Raw genomic sequence first — 5,847 nt, forward strand, 5'->3', positions numbered from 1 at the left:
AAGTTTATTTTATCGCACTTTTATTTATTGCAATTTCATTATCGTTATTTATTTTACGCTTTAAATTAAGTCTTTTATTTATTTAATATTTTACATTAGATTTTAACTGCGACTAAAGTTTTTTAAAATCGACAAAACGGTCATTAAACGGTAAAAACCCCCCTTTATAATAATAATATTACTTATATATATATTTGTATTTTTATAAATTAAAACTAATATAGCGTTAAGCTTTGTTTAAAAGATTCCCTGTGGACGAACCGGACTTACTAAAAACTACACTACTGTACGATTAGGTACACTGCCTATAAGTGTTGTAGCAAGGTTTAAGTATATCCAATCTGTAAATAAATTAATTAAAACTTGTATCATATTTCGTCGTATTTCGTAGTAAAAATAATAGTATTTTATACCCCTTAGCTTTAAACATCAAGTTTTTGGCGCCGCTGCCGGGGAATCTTAAAATCTAGCTTAAAAGCTGGAAGCGCAGCGCTAATATATAAGAAAAAAAAGATTTTTATTTTGAGTTTACTTTTATAAAAATACGTTTTTGTAAAAATACGTTTTAAATATTCGAAAATATAAAAAGAAAAATAAAAATATAAATATTTTTAAGAGTTTGTTAAATATTTAAGTTTTATAAAGTTTCTTTATTTTTATTTTACAAAAATATAAGTTTTATTTAAATATTTTGTGTTTATTTAAAACATATATAAAAAAATATAAAAAATTAAAAAACCGAAAAAATATATATATAAATCTATTTTTAAGATTTTTTATAAAATTATAAAGTATCTTTATTATTATTTTAATTTTTAAAATATAAGTTTTATTAAATTTATATAAATATATTAATTAAATTAAAAACAGAAAATATAAAACTGAAATATATATATATATATATATATATATATATATATATATATATATATATATATATATATATATATATATATATATATATATATATATATATATATATATATATATATATATATATATATATATATATATATAAATATTAAAAACAGAACCTGTCAACGAAACTTGTGCAGTTAAAATTTTAACCTCCGCGACTCGCGGGGTTTGCTGGTACGTGGCACCGCAACTCGCGGAGTCGTCTGACACGGGCACACAGGAAGCCCTAATCAGGCATTAATTACGTATAATTATTATTATTATTAAATTTAAAACCCTAAATAGGTTTTAATTATTAATTAATTTAGTTTAGTCTTAATTATTTTATATATTTAGTTTAATTAGTTTATTTAAATTATAAAATTAATAGTTTTATAAAATAAATAATATAAAAATAGTATTTTTATAAAAATTGTACTTTTTACAACTATTAGTATATTTTTATATTTTGTCCCTTTTTATTCATTTTAGCATAATTTTTGTATTTTTCGCTCGTTTTTAGTTTTAAGCTTAGTTTTTTACCATAGTTATTTTTACTTTTAGATTTTTAGCCTTTGTCGTAAAATCCCTTAAGTGCTTTTTCTTTAGACTAAGATTTAGGTGCTTTAGAATTTTGCGACGCCTTTTTAAGTTTTAGTACCTTTTTAAGTTATTGCCATTTGGGATATAGTTTTACTTGTAAGCTTTAATATTTTTAGACGCAACTTTTAATTTTTAGTTTTTAGTTCCTTTTTAAGTTTCAACGCGCTACTTTCTTATTTTTATTTTTCGACGCCTTTAACCTATGTATCAATTATCACTCCAATTAGTAATCTCAATTTGCAATTTTAATTTTAAGTTAGTGATAGTAATAAGGTTGGGTTAGTCGAGTGTTTTTAAGTTTTATAAGTCACTCTTTTTGTTTCTTATTTTTCGACGCCTTTTTTTTTTCCAACCCTTTTCTTTTTCGACCTTTTTCGACGCGCTCTTTTTCTTTCTTATTTCTCGCAATTCTAGTTTTAGGACATAGATTTTTATTCTACTTCTTATCTAAATTTCTTAAAATTACGAAAATTTATTTTAAGTGGTTAAATTGATAGACATCAAAATTTTCTGGTTCATAATAATAGTTGGATTTGTACGTGGACCGGGTTATTGGAGCCAAACAGTACTCAATTATATTGAGACCAAACGAATCCTGCCCCTCTGCTGCATCTTTTGGCTATTCGAAACGTTGGCAAAATCAAAAAAGTCTATTAATTGGATAACTTATATAATTTTTCTTTCCTTTTAAAAACTAATAGGATATTCAGTGAATGCATCGAGCAAGACGTTCACCACCTTTTGTACGTTCACCACCTGTAACTAGATCAAGACATTTAGCAAATATTACCGCCGTTGATTTTCCTTTAGAATCGTCATCCAGTCGACCAAGTACTCCAATTCAAATTTCCGATAATCCATTTTTTGAACCCGACCTCACAATTGAGAATCCGGAGAATATTCAGGGACAATTCATAGATCCTGAACCATTAATTTTTCCTCCGGAACCACCAATCATTCAAACAGAGATTGTTGAGGAACAAACCATTAAATCAGAATCCTCTAGTGATTCAGATTCAACAAATTCAATTATGGAAGTAACAGAGCCTTTAAGTATGGAAGACCGAATGAGAGCTAAACGCACTGGTCAAGGTCACGCAATTACTCATCCAGACATTAATGCGCCAGATTATGAAATCAAAGGACAAATTCTACATATGGTGACTAATCAATGCCAATTTAGTGGTGCGCCGAAGGAAGATCCAAATGAACATCTTCGTACCTTTCATAGGATCTGCACACTATTTAAAATCCGAGAAGTTGAAGATGAACAGATATATCTCATGTTATTTCCCTGGACTTTAAAGGGAGAAGCGAAAGATTGGTTGGAATCGTTACCTAAAGGGGCGATTGACACATGGGACGTTTTAGTTGAAAAATTTCTTAAACAATTCTTTCCTGCATCTAAAGCCGTAAGACTTCAAGGAGAAATTGTTACGTTCACACAGAAACCGAATGAAACTCTATATGAGGCATGGACAAGATTTGGAAAGTTATTGAGAGGATGTCCGCAACATGGTTTAGACACCTGTCAAATAGTACAAATATTCTACCAAGGATGCGACATCACTACAAGGAAAGACATCGATATAGTAGCTGGTGGTTCTATTATGAAGAAAACCGAAACTGATGCTTACAAAATTATTGATAACACTGCTTCCCACTCACATGAGTGGCACCAAGAAAAAGATATCGTTAGATCATCTAAAGCAGCTAGAGCCGATTCTAGCCATGACTTAGATTCCATTTCAGCAAAGATAGATGCTGGCGAGAGACGAATGGAAAAGATGACTAAAGATATCCACTCAATACGAATTAGTTGTGAGCAGTGTGGAGGACCACATTTGACAAAAGATTGTCTCAGTATTGAACTAACAATGGAACAAAGAGAGAATGTTTCATATCTAAACCAAAGGCCTGGAAATAATTATCAGAGTAATTATCAACCGCCAAGACCAATTTACAATCAAAACCAGAATTATAATCGAAATGTTCCATACAACAACCAACAAGGTCCTAGCAATCAACAAGTATCCAATAATACTTACAATCAGCAAAGACCTAATTTTCAAAACAAACCACCACAACCCGATGATAAAAAGCCAAATTTAGAAGATATGATGACGAAGCTAGTTGAAACGCAAACGCAGTTTTTCACATCTCAGAAACAAACCAATGAACAAAATGCTCAAGCATTTAGAAATCAACAAGCTTCTATTCAAAATTTGGAACAAGAAGTAAGTAACCTAGCAAGGTTAATAGGTGAAAGAAAACCGGGAAGTTTACCTAGTGATACAAATGCAAACCCCCGGAATGAAACAGCTAAAGCCATTACCAAAAGAAGTGGTACAACACTTAAACCACCTGAAATACCTGAAATTTCTGATGAAGCTATTCCTACTCCACAAGAACCACAACCTGAACAAGATAAGGAAAAAGAACCGGTACTTGAAAAGGTTAATGAAGATAACACAGTTAAGGCTAAACCTTATGTTAAACCATACCAACCACCACTTCCTTACCCGAGTAAAATGAAAAAAGAGAAACTTGAAGCCGAGCAATCCAAATTTTTGGATATATTTAAACAGATAAATGTAAATCTTCCTTTCATTGATGTAATTTCAGGAATGCCTAGATATGCTAAATTTCTGAAAGATCTAATATCGAATAGAAAGAAAATGGAAGAACTCTCGGCTGTTACTATGAATGCCAATTGTTCAGCAGTGCTGTTGAATAAGATACCAGAAAAATTATCTGATCCAGGAAGTTTCACAATTCCATGTTTTCTGGGTAGTCTTAGTTCAATAGAAGCATTGGCAGACTTAGGTGCTAGTATAAAATTAATGCCGTATTCACTATACGCTAAACTAGACCTTGGAGAATTGAAACCAACAAGAATAAGTATACAACTAGCCGATCGATCAATAAAATATCCTAGAGGGATAATGGAGAACATGCTAGTTAAAGTTGGTACTTTAGTATTTCCAGTAGATTTTGTTGTTCTGGACATGGAAGAAGATTCTCAAGTTCCTCTCATATTAGGAAGACCATTCTTAAACACGGCTAAAGCAGTGATAGAAGTGTTTGGTAAGAAACTGACCCTAAGTATAGAGGACGAGAGTGTTACCTTTTCAGTTGATAGAGCAATGCAACAACCGCAATCTGCAGATGATACATGTTATTATATTCAAACTATAGATTCACATGCAGAATTATTAGAAGAATTTCCAGAATTACAAGGAACATGAGAATGTTCTTTAGGAGAAGGAACTGAACCAATTGATGAAATTGAAATGTTAGCTACACTAATGGCTAATGGATATGAACCAACAACAGAAGAAATTCAAATGCTAAAAGAAGAAGACAGATATCGATACAAATCATCGATAGAAGAACCTCCGACATTAGAGTTATAGCCACTTCCAAACCATTTGGAATACGCTTATTTACATGGTGAATTTGAATTACCTGTAATAATATCGTCTTCTCTTACTGAAAATGAAAAATCACAACTCATTTCTGTGTTGAAAGCTCATAAACCAGCTATTGCATGGAAGATTCATGATATAAAAGGAATAAGTCCTTCGTATTGCACACATAAAATCCTTATGGAAGAAGGTCATAAAACGTATGTGCAACGCCAACGAAGACTAAATCCTAATATGCAAGATGTTATTAAAAAAGAAATTATTAAACTGCTTGATGCAGGTTTAATTTATCCAATCTCTGATAGTCCATGGGTAAGCCCAGTTCAATGCGTCTCTAAGAAGGGTGGCATGACTGTCATTACAAATGAGAAAAATGAGCTTATTCCTACTAGGACTGTAACAGGATGGCGTGTTTATATTGATTATAGAAAATTAAATGACGTCACCAGAAAAGATCACTTTCCCTTACCTTTTATTGATCAAATGTTGGAAAGATTAGCCGGAAATAGTTACTATTGTTTTCTTGATGGTTTTTCCGGATACTTTCAAATTCCAATAGCACCCGAAGACCAAGAGAAAACCACATTCACGTACCCTTATGGTACTTTTGCTTACAAACGCATGCCATTTGGACTTTGCAACGCCCCTGCAACCTTTCAAAGGTGCATGATGGCGATTTTTCACGACATGATAGAAGAATGCATGGAAGTTTTCATGGATGACTTTTCAGTCTTCGGTGATACATTTGAATCATGTTTAGTTAATCTTGAACGAATGCTTATTAGATGTGAACAATCAAATCTAGTACTTAATTGGGAGAAATGCCATTTCATGGTAAAAGAAGGCATCGTTCTTGGTCATAAAATTTCAAAGGAAGGAATTGAAGTGGATAGAGCTAAAGTAGATGTAATTGCTAAAC

This window comes from Rutidosis leptorrhynchoides, chromosome 8 (genome assembly GCF_046630445.1).
Source record: "Rutidosis leptorrhynchoides isolate AG116_Rl617_1_P2 chromosome 8, CSIRO_AGI_Rlap_v1, whole genome shotgun sequence".
NCBI classification, from domain to species: Eukaryota; Viridiplantae; Streptophyta; class Magnoliopsida; order Asterales; family Asteraceae; genus Rutidosis; species Rutidosis leptorrhynchoides.